Below are 17,395 nucleotides of genomic sequence, written 5' to 3'. Positions count from 1 at the left end.
CTCCCTCTAGCCCGCCTGGTCCCCCGCCCCCCCTAATTGCCCGTGTTCCAGGTTATGTACCTATACATACAAGGTCTTTGGCTGATTACCTCCCATCCACCCACCCTCCCCCATCTTCCCTCTGAGATTCCGTACTCTGTTCTATGCTTCCTTGTCTCTGAATCTTCTCTGTTCATCGGTTTATTTTGTTAATTAAATTCCACATATGAATGAGATCATGTGATACTTGACTTTCTCTGACTGACTTATTTCACTTAGCGTGATAGTCTCCAGGTCCCTCTATGCCGTCTCAAGTGGTAAGAGATTCTTCTTTTTTATTGCTCCATAATATTTCATGGTATAGATGTTACCACAGCTTTTTTATCCACTCATCTACTGATGGGCACTTGGGCTGTTTTCAGATCTTAGCTATTGTAAATTGTGCTTATGAACATAGGGGTGCATACATTTTTTCTAATTGGTGTTTTGGGTTTCTTAGGATATATTCTTAGAAGTGGGATCACTGGGCCAAATGGCAGTTCCATTTTTAATTTTTTGAGGAAACTCCATCCTGTTTTTTATAATGGCTGCACCACTCTGCATTCCCACCAGCATGTACTAGGGTTCCCTTTTCTCCACATCCTCACCAGCACTTGTCATTTGTTGATTTGTTGATGGAAGCCATTCTGACGGTGTAAGGTAATAAATACCTCATTGTCGTTTTAATTTGCATATCTCTGGTGATCAGTGTGAGCATTTTTTCATATGTCTCTTGGCCACCTATATGTTCACCTTGGAGAAGTGTCTATTTAGGTCGTTGGCCCATTTTTTAATTGGATTTTTTGTCTTCCTTTTGTTAAGTTGTATGAATTCCTTAAATATTGGGGATATTAACCCTTTATCAGATGTATCATTGCCAAATATGTTCTCCCATACAGTGGGCTCCCTTTTCATTTTGTTCATGGTTTCTTTTGATGTGCAGAAGCTTTTTATTTTTATGTAGTTCCACTTGTTTATTTTCTCCTTAGTTTCCTTTGCCCCAGGAGATGTATCTGTAAACATATTGTTATGAGAGATGTCTGAGATTTTGCTGCCTATGGTTTCTTCTAGGATTTTTATGGTTTCCAGACTTACATTTAAGCCTTTTATTCATTTTGAGTTTATTCTTGTGTATGATGTAAGTTGGTGGTCTAGTTTCCTCTTTTTTTGGCATGCATTTGTCCTAAAGTCCACATTTCTAACTTCCCCAAAAATTAGAACTGGCCACACTGACCCTAAATTCCCATATGACCACAAACAGGTAGAGCAAATAGCAGCTGCCCCTTTAGGTGGAACAGGTTTCTTACTCAGTTTGGCTTACTCATAAACATTATCTGCCTGGCTCTCACAGGAAACTGAGTTTGGGGGTGATGGAGAGTAACTTAGAAAGGCCCACTTTATACAGAATGATCAAGGAGGTAATCTTTGAGCAACACCCTGAAGAATGAGAATGAGCCAGCCATGTGTAGAGCTGAGGCTAGAGTTTCATCTTTATAAGAGCAAATTTCAAAATCTAGAAACAGTTCAAAGCCAAAACTATAGCAAAGCACTCCACCTCCCACTTTGATGTACTGCTTTCACTGCATCCCAGCCAGATGCCTGGAACTCATCTCCCACTTGACATGCTGTTTCATTGTGCACACCTGAAGTTTCTATGCACTCTGCCCATCATCCCATGACCTTAGAACAATATTTCTGATCATACTATCCTTTCCACAAAGACAGACAAGTTGGCTACCCTCTGTGAAATTGGGTTTCAACCATGTCATTGAGCCTTCCACTGAACATTCCATTCAATAGAAATGAAAAACACCACAATGGGAAACGTCTCATATCTTTCTATTACTTCAGGACTGGGTTGAGAAATTCACAAGGAGGGTGGGGAAATTATGGATAAAAGACATCATTCTATTTGGCTCTTAGCAAGGCCACATCTATCTTACCCATCTTTCTAACCCCAATTTCTACATTCATAAATTCAAGGAACACACAGTTCCTAATTCTACACTCACTCTTAGTTACACAACCCAAATAATCTTGCAGGATGCTTGCCTTCAGAATGATTCTCTGGCCCCACTCTCTGGCTGATTTCACCTTGTTAATACAATTACTCAAGTGGTTTGATCCTTTTCTGTCCACCAGCGCTAGCACTTCAACTTGTTCTATGTACTCAAATCAACCACACTCTCACTTGGCCCTACCTAGGGCTTTAACAGCAACCATAAAATGAACCTGTTAATATCGACACTCTTCATTTTTAACATTCTTACTATAATGATATTTTTAAGTCATTCACAATTTTTCTTTGAAGATATGTTTTTTTTTTCTTTTAGTAGGTGTGAGTGTATTAACATTCAACTAAAAAAAAGCCCACTCAAGCTTTCCTTTATTATAGTCATAATGAAAACTCATAGAGGTGAGTCAGTACATTAGGTAACTAAATATTCTGCCAGTCCCTGCCTCCTGTTCTTTTCTCCCTGATAGAGAACCGAAATAGAAAAACCAAAGAGGAAAACTGGGTGTGGGAAGCTTACTTTGGTCTATCCTTGACTTCAGAAACTCAGTTTTATCAGGTACCCAAAGTTGTTCAGATTCAGAGGCTAAATCACAGTAAGTAAATTCAGAGTGCTTCAGTTTCCTTACTTATAGATGGACATAATAATGCCTTTCTTATAGATTTGCTATGGAAATTAACTAAAATAATGTATGTAATACATCTAAGACCTAGCACATCAAACTATACAACAGATAATTGGAAGAAAAGTTATAAATCATAACATGTAAGTTCCTATTTACATGTGGAATATATATCTTTCCTCCAACTGGAATTTTGTTGTCTACTTCTCAAGACATACTTGCCAGGATAAACCTGGGAGGCAGTATTTTTAACCATGAGATTCCTTAAAAAGAAAATTATGCTGGCTGGCTTCAAAGTATATCTCATCCAGGCCCTGAAAGTCTGGTGACTACAGCTTCCACAGAAGAGCACCCCTAACCAGTAACTAGAACTCTCATGTCTACCAATCAGTGGATTCCTGCCCCTCCCAGACTCACTCTTCCTGATCCTAACACTGGTTACCCCTGCAAATTCAGCCTAGCTTCCAGAGTTCATTCACCTTATGCCCAAATTTCTTGTACATAAGCTTTCCCTTCTCTGTCTTGCCCAAGGGAGCTTGGCCCCATATCTGTCCTTTCCTTTGCTGAATTTCTCTCGCCATTTTGAACCCTGCTCTCCTATCTACTCTTGGCTTCTTACCTGGACACTTCTCTTGGTCCAGGAGTGTCTTGGTCTTAGTTTCAGACAGATTAACTCTTACCTGACCCTTTGCTGAAACAACTCCCTTGCCTTGTTATATGAAACCCTAGGTCAAGATAGACCTTATCATAACACAAATCTACACTCACTGTTCATTGACAGAAGTTTCAGAGGCAAGTTGATGGGGTTGGGGGGTAAGAGAAATGATGCTTGTTCTTGTCTAGAGACAAATGACCTCTCCCTGCCAGACTCTCCAGTGACAGCCCTCTAGCCACAGACACAGTGATATCCAAGCTGTGCACATCCAAAGGACCTCACTCCATCTTCCTCTACCTCTGCCTGTATTATTCCTCCTTCCATAGGTATTCACTAACTAGTCCTCAGAGTTGCTCTTGCTTCCAATTCCAAATGAATCTCTTCAAAGAAAGACTAACTCTCAAGTCTTTGGTAAACACTGAGCACATCTTATTTGCACTATCGTTTTCTGGATCCTGCCAGAGGGTGTAATAGGTAGTTTTCACCGCCCTGGCTGAAATGTCCTCTTCTCAATCTCCTAGGTCTCCTGGTCCCACCAGCTGCCTGTTCTGTGGCTCATCTGCTAGGAAACAGCTGGCATGTCATTCTTAGACTCCAGCAGAGGGCACTGTAGTTCTGGCTTTTCAAAGTTTCTGCCTGAAACTAGAGGGGAGATGATACTCAAGCTGCTCATAACTGCAATCATCCAAAGCCTACGGGATGGGCACCTCTGGGTGGGTGTCTGTGCTGCAGCAGACGGCCCCTTTTTGCAATAAGCTCAGCCTTTCCCCAGTGGTCTTCCCCCACAGAGACTGATCCAGTCCACTGCAAAGCAACCGCCAGGTTCCAGTAATCCTCCTCCATGTTGGCCATAGGAAATGATATTCCACATTTCAGTGGAGCTCAGGAAGCCAGGACTCTGCCTCTGGATCAAGGTAGTGATATCATGTCCCACACCCAACTCAAGGCTGCTCTGGGTTGAGCAGACAACCTCGACAAGACTCCCAGTGAGCTGTACGTAAAGGAGCTCACCGAAAGGATAGTTCTGTCTATAGATTCAATGCAACCCCCATTAAAATACCAACGACATATTTCACAGACCTAGGACGAAGTCGCCAAAAATTCATCTGGAGCTAAAAAAGACCCTGAATACCTGCAGCAATCCTGAGAAAGAACAACAAAGTAGGAGGGATCTCAATACCAGATATCAAGCTGTATTACAAAGCCACTGTTCTCAAAACTGCCTGGTACTGGCACAAGAACAGACATATAGACCAATGGAATAGAATAGAGAGCCCAGAAATAGACCCAAACCACTATGCTCAATTAATATTTGATAAAGGAGGCAAGAGCATACAATGGAGTCAAGACAGTCTCTTCAATAAATGGTGTTGGGAAAATCGGACAGATTCATGCAAAAAAATGAAACTAGACCACCAACTTACACCATACACAAAAATAAACTCAAAATGGATAAAGGACTTAAACGTAAGAAAGTAAACCATAAAAATCTTAGAGGAATCCACAGGCAGTAAAATCTCAGACATATGCCGAAGCAGTATCTTTACCGGTACAGCCCCTAGGGCAATGGAAACTAAAGAGAAAATAAACAAATAAACAAATGGGACTACATAAAAATAAAAAACTTCTGCACAGCAAAATAAAGCTATCAACAAAACAACAAGAAAGCCCACTGCATGGGAAAACATATTTGCCAATGTTATCTCTGATAAGGGTTTAATCTCCAACATTTACAAGGAACTCATACAACTTGACAAAAGGAAGATAAATAACCCAATTTAAAAAAATGGGCAACAGACCTAAATAGATACTTTTTTAAAAATATATATTTTATTGAGTTTTTACAGAGAGAAAGGGAGAGGGACAGAGAGCCAGAAACATTGATGAGAGAGAAACATTGATCAGCCACCACCTGCACACCCCCACTGGGGATGTGCCCGCAACCAAGGTACATGCCCTTGACCAGAATTGAACCCAGGACCCTTCAGGCAGCAGGCCAATGCCCTATCCACTGAGCCAAACTGGTCAGGGCTACATAGACCATCTCCCTTAATGGTGCTAAATGAGAGAGAGACCATGAGGAAAAGAGCCACCTATTTCAAGGCTATAATAATTCTTTTCAACCATTCTGCACTCTTGGTGGGAATATAAATGGGTACACCCATTACAAAAAACAGTATGGAGGTTCCTCAAGAAAGTTAAAATAAAACTACCATATAATCCAGCAGCCCCACATTCAGCCAGAGAAAACCCCAGGCTATTAAAAAGGTGTTTGCACTCCCATGCTTATCATTCATAAGGCCAAGATATGGAAACAACCTACGTGTCCACGCATGGATACATAGACAAAGGTGTCACGCACACATGAATATTATTCAGCCGTAAGAAGAAAATCCTGCCTTTTGTGACAACATGGACGAACCTTGAGGGCATTATGCTAAGTGAAGTAAGTCAGTTGGAGAAAGATAAATATCACATGATCTCACTCATTTGTGGAATATAGTGAACAACATAAACTGATGAACAAAAACAGATCCAGAGACAGAGAAGCATTTTTCAGACCATCAAACCTCAGAGGAAAGGCCAGGAGGGTGGGGGGGAATGGGGAGAGATCAACCAAAGGACTTGTATGCATGCATATAAGCATCACCAATGGACACAGACACTAGGCGGGGGAAGGGCATGAGTGGGCGGAGGGGGGCGGCTACTGGGGGAGTAAGGACACATATGTTATTCCTTAATAAAGAAAAAAAAAAGGATAGTTCTGCCTGACTGGTGTGGCTCAGTGGTTGAGTGTTGACCTGTCAACCAGGAGGTCATGGTTCGATTCCTAGTCAGGGCACATGCCCAGGTTGCAGGTTTAATCCCAATAGAAGGTGTGCAGGAGGCAGCCAATCAATTATTCTCTCTCAACATTGATGTTTAATCTATCCCTCTCCCTTCCTCTCTAAAATCAGTAAAAATACATATATTTTTTTTAAAAGAGGCTCGTTCTCTCAGTCCACATTTCCCCTTAGTCCTTGGTCCTTTCTGGATGTTCTGATTAGATTATTTCAGGAGTCAGTTTGGTGTGGTGGTTAAGAGCACAGGCTCTGGAGCCAAACTGCTTGGGTTAAACTCATGTCTCTTCCATACATCAGTGATGTGACCTTGGGGAAATTACTAAACTTCTCTGGGCTTCTGTTTCCCTGTTTGTAAAGATGATAGTACCTATCTTTTATAGTGCTGCTGAGCACCGTCACTAAGCATTAGCTCTTTTTGTTGGTACCTCTAGAAGATCCACATGATCCATTTTATGTCAGCCGTCTGCAACCAGCACTAACTCAGCCTTTCTGTGACCTCAGGCTCACCTTCCTCCCCGCTGTCCAGGATCCTGAGCCAGCGCACCACGTTGAGGAAGATATTTTTGGACGTGGATGCAAAGGAACTCCCACCACATGTGAAACGTGCCTTGTGGATTGGTCTGTTTCTCTGGGCTCATGTTCCTGTCCACTTCCTCCTGAAGCACTGGCAACTTCCTTGTATCAGGGAAGACAATAAGTCATTGTAAGATAGCCTTCCAAACACGCGTCAGCCCATTTCAGTCCATCTTAATGCCCCAGCCAACTTCAAGGAGTTAATACCCAGCATTGGGTATTACCTTCTGAGCAGAAGTCATTTGTTATGTACAGTAAGTACCACAACATTTCTCTCAAGCTGATCTTATATGATTTTCTAGTCAGGGTGGTATTACTCTGTTAGAAGTAACACCAAGTCTAAGACAACTGCAAGTAATGAGTATTAGATATTATCACCACTGTGTACTAAGCATCTGGAACAGGCAGGCAAGTACCACAACCTGGAAATCAGAATTCTGGGAGCCTCTGAGGCACACACATTTTAAAAATTCTTCAACCTGAAAATATTGTGGCAAATCAGCCTCAGTTCCAACTAACCAAGAGGCAATGGGCAAAGTAGTGGATAACTAAAAATGTTGCAATTAGCCTTAACTGGTTTGGCTCAGTGGATAGAGCGTCAGCCTGCGGACTCAAAGGTCCCAGGTTCGATTCTGGTCAAGGGCATGTACCTTGGTTGTGGGCACCTTCCCAGTGGGGAGTGTGCAGGAGGCAGCTGATCAATGTTTCTCTGCCATGATGTTTCTTACTCTCTATCCCTCTTCCTTCCTCTCTGTAAAAAAATCAATAAAATGTATTTTAAAAAAATAAAAATGTTGCCCTGGCCGGTTTGGCTCAGTGGATAGGGCATCGGCCTGCGGACTGAAGGGTCCCGGGTTCGATTCCAGTCAAGGGCATGTACCTTGGTTGCGGGCACATCCCCAATGGTAGGTGTGTAGGAGGCAGCTGATCGATGTTTCTCTCTCATCGATGTTTCTAACTCTCTATCCCTCTCCTTTCCTCTCTGTGAAAAAATCAATAAAATATATTTAAAAAATAAAAATGTTGCAATGACTCCATTGGCCCTGGGAAGCCTATAATATTGTGAAATTTGCAGTATTAAATTGGATAAGTGAAAGATCCACCCATGTACTTTTGCATCACCCCAGAAGTCCTTCAGTCCATTCGAAGTATTAAAGGTGATCTTATGGTAACTCCCATTTCGTGGCCCATTTCTAGAAGAAACTGTCCAGGGTACTCCATATATATTTAGCCCCCAAAACCATATGAAGCATGGTATTAACTGGATGAAGAACCTCCTCTGTTATACCACCTACCAACAAAGTGATGGAGTCTACTACCTTGCCACAGTGAAGCTTGCTTATAAAGAGCTCGTTGCATCCCTCTACCCAAAACATGCCCTTTCACAGAGTCTGTGGCATGATTCTTACCTACCCGTCACCACTCTTCACCTCAGGTGGCTTCCAAACCTGGAAGCTTCAAGAAGCTAGAGTTACCAAAAATATCTCCCAGCCTGCCAAAAACTGATGCGAGGAGTATGTCAATAGGTGCTTGATTCAGGAGGAAGGCATCCACATGGGTGCTATTGTCCAGCACACCTCCAAGTACACTATAACCATCCATACGGGAAGCTGGGAATCTACTATTTGGAAACAGATAATAGGGAATATCATCTGGTTGTACCCTTAAGGACGATCTGTCTGAGGCCTTAGGGCAGATAAGGAGCTCCCACTGTCACCTGCATCCAGACCAACAGTTACTACAGGCCAGATCCCATTGCCCACTAGAAATATGCTCCTGCTCTTTCTCTTCAGTTTATATCTGCTTACTCCCACTCCCTACTCTCCCAAAGTCAAACCACCAAACTCAAATGACACTGCTCCCAGGAACTAGCCCCTCTCATTGCTGTAACCTGTGATGAAGCACAGACCAGCCCCCTGGTCAGGCCAGGCTTCCAGAACTCTATACCTGCCGCCTTTCCAAGTCCCCCACTATCTGTAGAGGGAGGGGATTCAAACAGAGACCCACCCTAGCAGTGTCATTATCTCAGAGAATATTAGAGGGCACTTCCACAGGAGTGCAAAAGGGAGGGAGGAGAGACAGAGTCGAGGGAGTGGGGCCAAGCCATGAAGAAGGGGGAAAGCAGGAGCTGGGGAAGAACCAGAAAGGAAGTGGCATCCCCACCTCCACCAGAGGCGAGGCAGCAATCTCAACAATTTTCACAGAGAACGGCCAATTTTCATCCAGTTCCTGACAGCTCAGGATTCAGAAGTGTAAGCCAAATCCTATTTAAGCAGAATATGAATTTGTTAAAAGAATATTGGTGGGATTATATCAAACTAAAAAACTTCTGCATGGCATATAAACAACAAAATGAAAAAACAACCTGCAGATGAGAGAGAATACTTGCAAACCATATATTTTGATAAAGTGTTAATATCCAAAAAATATAAAAAACTCATAACTTTAGCAAAAAAAAAATCTGATTAAAAAATGGGCAAAGGAACTGAAAAGACATTTCTCCAAAGAAGACACACAAATGGCCAACAGGCATTTTAAAAGATCATTAATCATCAGGGAAATGCAAAATAAAACTACAATGAAATAACACCTCACATGTTTAAAAAAACAAACATGAAAGGTAAGTGTTGGTGAAGATGTGAAGAAAAGGGAACCATGTGCACTGTTGGTGGGAATACAAATTGGTGCAGCCGCTATGGAAAACAGTATGTAAGTTCCTTCAAAAATTAAAAATAGAACTACCATATGATCCAGCAATTCCATTTCTGGGTATATAACCAAAGGAATTGAAATCAGGGTTTCAAATTGATATCTGCATTTCCCATGTTCACTGCAACATTATTCACAATACCCAAGACATGGAAGCAACATAAAAGTCCACAATGCATGAACAGATCAAGAAAATGCAGTATATGTATACAGTGGAAATCTGCCATTTGCAATAACATGGATGAACCTGGAAGACACAGAAGGCCAAATACGACAAGATACCACTTATATGAGGAACCTAAAATAATCGAAATCAGAAGCAGAGAGTAGAATGGTGTTGCCAGAGGCTAGGGGAAAGGGCATTGGGGGTGGGTGGGTTGGGGTGGAGGGCAGTAGTCAAAGGGTACAAGTGTCAGTTCTACAAGATGAGTAAGTCCTGGAGATCTATGCAGCATAAAGCTTGTAGTTCAATTGCTAAAAGTTTGCTAAGAGGGTAAATCTTGTTAAATGTTCTTATAACAATAAAGAGGGTGGGAGGAAATCTCTGGAAGGAATATAAACATTTATGGTATAGATTTTAGTGGTGGTTTCATAGGTGTGTACTTATCTCCAAACTCATTAAGTTGTATAAAATATGTACTACCATGTCAATTACACAACACAGTAAAAAAGAGTTTTTTAAAATATTTGGAAATAAAAATTTAAAAAATTTTAAATTTTAAAAAGAAGAAAAAAATATTGGGAAGCACATAAAAGCTGTAGAAGGAACAGAGAACCTTCTACATGATGGATAGTAACCAGGAACACTGTTACGAATCATGCTGCAGACCTGGTGAGGCACAACTACTGCAATCAATGCTAGGGTAGGCACCACTGGCACCAAGGACGCTGGGCTCTGCACACTGTGCTACAGACAAGCACAGTCTCACTGCTGCAACTTCCCATCAACAGGAAAAGGCTTTACAAACCCCTGCGTCTTTGCAACCTCATCTTTGATTCAAAATCTGGAACAGATGTATCTGATTGTCCTAGCCAAACTTTCTGCCCAGGCCCTAACTGTAAGAGTAGCTGAGTATCGTAGCTCAGTGATTTTCAACCTTGTTCATCTCATGGCACACAGACACTAACTACTAAATGTCTGTGACACATCAAAAAATGTATTTTTTGCTGACCTGACCAAAAAAAAATATGTATAATTTTGATTCACTCACACCAAACGGCTATTGCTGTGTTGGCTGTTGTCATTTTTTTATTTGACAAAAGGGAAAAGAGGTCAATGCCCCTGACTAAACAGTCAGGTATTGCATGTTTTACAAATTCTCGCAGCGCACCAGTGTGCCTCGTGTCCCCAGCACACTGGTTGAAAACCACGTCTTAGTCTGTTCAGGGTGCTATAACAAAATACCATAGACTGGTGGCTTGTAAACAACAGAAATTTATTTCTCACTGTTCTGAAGGCTGAAGGCCAAGATCGGGGTGCCAGCATGGTCGGGTGAGGGTCCTCTTCCAGGTCGCAGACTTCACTTGGTGTCCTCCCATGGTGGAAGGGGTGAAGGAACTCTCTCAGGCCTCTTTTCTCAGGACACTAATCCCACTGATGAAAGCTCTGTCTTCATGACCTAATCACCTCCCAAAGCCCCCACCTCCAAATACCATCACTTTGGGCATTAAGTTTTCAAAGTATAAATTTGGAGGACACAACATTCAGACCATTACACTGGGAAGGAAGATCTGGTCTTTTCAGCCTAGTGATATATAGGTTTTGCCTCAGAGGGGAGTCCCAAACCCTCATAAGAATACTAGATCTACACTCTACTACTCTGCCCTACCCCACCCTGCCCTACTCTCCGTTAGCCCCATCCCCCGTCCTTTCCACTTTACTCAACACGAATCAGGGTCCAAATCAATAGCAAGCTGGGCCCTCTCTAATACTTTTAACACTTGCTGTCCGGATGCCTGAAATGTTCTTTCTGATACTACCATGTCCCACAGACAACTCCTTACCCTCCAAGACTCAGCTCAAACACAACTTTCCCTTTAGACCAATTAGAGTTCTGCAAATACACCAGTCCCCAAAAGGGATTGCCTAGCCAGATTAAGTGCCTTTTTTCACCTGCACTAATCCTAAATATATCTTGATTTCGGCAGGAGGCCACTCAAAGCCTAGGAGGCAGTGAGGAGGAAGAAAGTGGGGAAGGAGGTCTCTTGATCTCCGGATTCTCCCTCCCTTCCCTCTGTCACAGGCATTGTGACGTGACTCCTGAAGATGACAAAAATGGAGAATCAGATGTGCGTGGCTCGGAGAGATCCCTGCCATGTGTGTGGTTGGCATGGAGAGTAGAAGCTCAGAGAATCAAATAGTCCCATTTGTCAAACCTGCTCTCATTTCAGACCAGAAGGAACCGGTGCCCACGAAGCTTCCCCCGATTGTCTCAAAAGATGGGAATTATTACGTGCACCAGAATAGCCACGCAAAGTACCATGAAGCTGTACGGAAGGTGTTGCTAAAGACATGTGAGTACCCCTGGGTGGGCTATGTCTTGAGTTCCTAAAAAATGGCCTGGATGAGGTGGGGCATGGTTATAGGGCAGGGAATAAAAAGAGCCAAGAGGAGAGACTGAGAAGATGAGGAAGAAAGTAGACCTAAGTGGTAGAGTGAGCAAGATAAAATAAAAATTGAATCAGACTTGAAGGCAGAAGGTCCAGGATTCAGTCCAGTTCTGCCTCTTTTAAATGTCTCAACTTGAGTAGTCACTTATTCTTAATTAACCTGTTTCCTCGTTCATTAAAAAAACACACCAAGAAACAGAAAATACCTGCTCTACTAATCTTACAGACTTGCTATGAGGATCAAACCAAAAGTGTGACAATTTAGGAAAAGTATTGTATATATTACATGCTATGCCTCCAAGGAGTGGTAGACCAAGCTCTAGCTTTGGAATTCGAACTGAGTTGAAGTTCCAAACAAGTTGTGTAACCTTGAGAAAATTATTTTAAACATTTAACTGCTCCAAATCATCTGGAAATGGAAACAATACTCTAGCATTATGTGAAAGTTAGAGAAGATGTATGTTTTAAAAAGCATCTAGGACAAATTACTGATACATTTGATAACGTGTAGGAATCTCCAGGGAATTATGCTATGTAAAGAAAGGCAGTCCCTGAAAGAGCACATGCTGTATGATGCCGATTGCATAAAACTTTTTTCCTTTCTTTTTTAAAAATATGGAATGCTTCACAAATTTGCGTGTCATGCTTGCTAATCTCTGTATCATTCCAATTTTAGTATATGTGCTGTGGAAGCCAGCACGGTAACATTCTTTTTAAAAATATGTTTGTATTGATTTCAGAGAGGAGGGAAGAGGGAGAAAGAGATAGAAACATCAATGATGAGAGAGAATCATTGACTGGCTGCCTCCTGCACGCCCCACACTGGGGATTGTGCCTGCAATCCGGGAGCAACCTGGTCATGTGCCCTGACCAGGAATCAAACCATAACCTCCTGGTTCATGTTGATGCTCAACCACAGAGCCACACCAGCCAGGCAAGCATGTAACATTTTTTAAAATTATGTAAATGAAGAAAAGATTATTGATTACCAATGTCGGGGGTGTGGAGGTGGGGGGTGTGGCTATAAAAGGCAACTCCAGGATCATGTAGTGATGGAGCTGTTCTATATCACTATGTTAATAGCATGGCTGTGATACTGTACTAGATAGTTGTGCAAGATGTTACTCTTGGGGGGCAATGGGTAAAGGGTATACAGGATCACTGTGTATCATTTCTTCCAACTATGTGAATCTGTAATTATCTCAAAATTAACATCTAATTTTAAAAAAATAAAGCTTTCAGAAATTAAAAATGACATCCATGGCCCTGGCTGGTATAGCTTAGTTAGGTGGGCATTGTCCCATGCACTAAAGGATTGTCAGTTTGATTTCCAGTCAGGGCACACGCCTAGGTTTTGGGCTTGATCCCTGGTAGGGGGTGTGCAGGAGGTAGCTGACAATGTTACATTCTCATATTAATGTTTCTCTCTCTCCCTCTCCCTTCCTCTCTCTCTAAAAATCAATGAAAAAAATATTTTAATGACATACATGGCCCAGCCAGCGTGGCTCAATGGTTGAGCATCGAACTATGAAACAGGAAGTCACAGTTCAATTCCCAGTCAGGGCACATGCTGAGGTTGCAGGCTTGCTCCCCAGTAGGGGGCATGCAGGAGGCAGCCGATCAATAGTTCTCTCTCATCATTGATGTTTCTATCCCTCTCTCCCTCTTCCTTCCTCTCTCTGAAATCAATAAAAATATTTTTTAAATGACATGCATGAAGGATTATCTAAGAATTATTTCTAATAGCAAAACTTTTAAAAAGCTTATTACAATTAATAAGAAAATAAGTAAAAAATATAACATCTATTCAACGGTGTATTAGGGATTTTTAAAAAATGATTATAAAGACTATATACTCATATTATTAGGCTATAATTCTAATTTTTAAAAATATAAACATTTTATACCAGTGGTTCTCAACCTTGGCTGCACATTAGAATCACCTGGGAATCTTTTTAAAATCCTGATTTCTGGGCCTCATTCTCCAGAAATTCTGTCTCTTTGTTACTAATGTTGTGGCCCCACCCCATAACCAAGAAACAGAATTTCCGGAGGATGAGGCCCAGAAATCAGGATTTTAAAAAGACTCCCAGGTGATTCTAATGTGCAGCCACGGTTGAGAACCACTGTTTTATACACTAGTATAATTAGACTTATTCAAATAGTGAAAATACCCCCCCAAAATCGAAATAGGTCTGATATCCTTTCAAAAGTTTAAGAACACCTCTGATATGACATTTACAACATGACAGATACTTGATAAATGATATGTATTAGCAGCATGTAAACATGAGGTAGTATAATTGCTAAATTTCAGAGAATTACCTGGAATGAACAAAGAAAGGAACTATTTCAGAGAGGAAGGAAGGGAATGAGGATGATTAAGCATTTAAAAAAAAAAAAAAAGCCCTGGCCACTGGCTCAGTGGTTAGAGCATCAGTCTGCAGACTGAAGGGTCGAGGGTTTGAACCTGTGGACCCATCTTGCATATTTCCCAAGTGGGTTGACCACTTGCTTTTCCACTATTTTAGCATGTGGGGGAAGCTCTCTAAGAGATGGGCTTAGTAGCAGCAGGAAGAACCAAAACTGATTCAACTGACCGTGAAGGGTGTGAGATGCTGGAATCCGGAAGTAAAGCTGGGTGTGGTGACCAACCTCCTAGGACTTCTCAGCACCTGGTCAGGCCCAGTTGCTTGTGCTGCCCTGAGCCACGAAAGGGGGTACAGAACTAAAAGAAATTGGATAACTTGTGCTTCCCCAAACCTTTCAGTCCCCAATCAAGTCTTTAGAGTCCCCCTGACTGATGCTCAGAACTTCAGCTTCTGGAGGTCAAATGAGCCAGGGGTGCGCCCAGAAGACACCATGCCGTGGATCCGGAGCCCTCGCCACTGCCTCATTAACAGCCCAATGACCAGGTCAGGCGGGGAGGGGGGAGGAGGGGAGACCATTCCCTCCGCTCAAATCCTTGGAGACTGTTTCATCTCTACTCAGAGTTAGGGAATAGAGGAGGTATTTTGAGTCTTACCAGGGAAAGTGGCCCCAAAATTCGGGCAGTGGTGGCATTCAAAGGAGGTAAAGATTTATCTGTGTCTTTGTTTCGCCATGTGGATATGACTTCTGAGCAGGCACAAGACAAGTGTCCATAGGATTCCTGTAGGAATCCTCCCCCTGTTGCTGCCTCCCGCCCTCCAGCCACTATCCATTGGCAGTAGTCCTACTTCCTCATCACTACCCCTGCCCATTCTGCCCTGAGATAGTCCTGACCTATGTTTAAGGACCCCCGACACACACACACACACACACACACACACACACACACACACACTCGGGCCTAGCCTGACTGAATCTGAGACCCCCTCTTTTCCAGGTTTATGGATCACACTATCCTCAACGACAGACTATTCAGTCTGTACTGAGCAAGATGTGCTTGCAGAAGGACAGGATGGTCCGAGGAAGGAGGACAAAGAAGGGGAAAGAGGAAAAAGGTGTCCTGGCTCTGATGGCTGACTAATGAAAAAGTAAACTTTAGATTGGACCAGAAGTCACTCCTATGCTCTGAACGTGACGGGGAGGGAAATGGTTCCAGTGCCCGAATCCCCGTGAGGTCAGGTATGTGAGAAGTTCTTGAAGCAGCCAGAACTTGGTGTTTGCTTGGGAGGGGCCAGGGCACTGGAAAGACCACCAACAGGGGGTTCTAACCTCATGCCTGGAAGAGGCCAGAGTAACAGATCTGGGAAGTCTCATGGGTCCTCATGATGCTGCAGGGCCTAGAGGAGCTATGCTCTCAGAAGACACTGCAGCTTCACTGCGGCCCGGGAGGAAAGCAGAGGAAGTCCACCCAGCCTTCAGGCAGGAGACTGCCTCCACACCAGGCTCTGCTGATTCTGACCCAACCCGGGGCCCAGAACAGCGGCAGAGAACAGAGAATTTTACAAAGAGTTTGATTTTATTGATATTTAAATATATTAAATATTTCACTGAAATACATGGTACATCCCCCCTGCCCCCCCCTCCCACAGTGGTTACAGTATAAAACCAAGTCCCTGGGCCTCCTTTCCACTGGTTTCTCCCACCAACCAGTGAAGAAGGGGACAGCGATAGCCCGGAGGAAGAGCATGGCTGGCACTGTGGTACAGGGAGCCAGGGTGTGGACAGGCCCGTCCCGCCTAGCAAGCAGCAGAGACAAGTCACCCAAGACTGTGGTCTTCCCACTCTGGTCTCCTTACACCCTCACCCCCACCCCATGTCTCCAAGCAGTCCCTTCCTATCCAGGGATGTGGCCGGAGGGGGGGGAAGTTGATTTTCTGTCTGGACCAACTAGTCTTTTCCCCTCTTCCTGCCTTGTCTTAACGAAGTGCTTAATGGCCTGTTTGGTTGATGCATGAAGATTCCCCAAAGGCAGGCAGTTCAAATCAGAAACCAGGCCTCTACCAGGAGCTAGAGTCAGAAAGGGCATGAAGAAGGGAACTTGCCCTTTCTATTCCCAATCCAGCAACTCTGGGATCCACTCTCCTCTGCCTCTCGTCACCTCCAAGACAAAGCAGTCTTTAAGCAAAATTCAGACTTAAATAGGTACAGACAGAGAAACCAAGGCACCAACTAATTCAGGCCAGAGGCAAGAGGTTGCAGGGAAAGGGAAAAAGAAGGCAGGGATAGGACAGGAATATAGAATCCAGCCTCCTAACCCTCCTGCCAAGCCCTTGCAGGCTGCATGGGGGTTGGGGAGCCAGGAACATGCTAGACTCAGGCTGAAGGCTGGGGAAGGCCAACTTTCAGGCCCGCCTACCCCACCCCCTAGTACCGGTATCTGGGTCCTCAGAAGGATCCCATGCTACCCACCCCAGTCCCAAAGCATACCTCGCCCCAGGACACCAGCTGGGAAACCCAAGGAAGTCCTGAGCTCTGCCCACCAAACCCTAGACAGTTCAGGCTGGTCTCTGCCCAGGCAGGGAGATGGTTATGCCGCACACATGGCCCCAATGGCACTTAGGGATTTGGCACAAAAGGGACTCTTCTCCCCAGGGACCCCTTCTCTTGCCAGGACACCAAATCCCTCTCCTGGGCCACCTGGGTATCTCTCTCCGTCCTTTGAAACCTGAAACACCGCCTTTTTCCCAGAAGACAGAGGCCCATAGGAGAGAGGCAGCCTGGGTGGAGAGCTGAGGAGCAGGAGCACGAAGGACAGTCCTGGACAACAGACACGCACACAAAGACCGACACGCACACACACTGCACAGACACACAGGCCCTCCCAGTGCCGAAGGCTTGGGAGGCTAGTTTGGGATCAGGGTCATCTTCCTGCAGGCCCTGGCCCTTTCTAACTTGGCAATAGAAGGGGTGAGAGCAGGAT

General features: G+C 43.7%; 1 protein-coding gene across 1 annotated transcript in view; it reads right to left on the bottom strand.

The window, feature by feature from the left end:
- ADCY6 (adenylate cyclase 6) overlaps window positions 1–17,395 on the bottom strand; it is a 49,916-nt gene that overhangs the window by 11,929 nt on the left and 20,592 nt on the right. The window lies entirely within an intron of this gene.

The sequence above is a fragment of the Myotis davidii genome, unplaced genomic scaffold (genome assembly GCF_000327345.1).
Source record: "Myotis davidii unplaced genomic scaffold, ASM32734v1 scaffold290, whole genome shotgun sequence".
Classification (NCBI taxonomy): domain Eukaryota; kingdom Metazoa; phylum Chordata; class Mammalia; order Chiroptera; family Vespertilionidae; genus Myotis; species Myotis davidii.
This window is presented reverse-complemented; position numbering and strand designations above follow the sequence as displayed.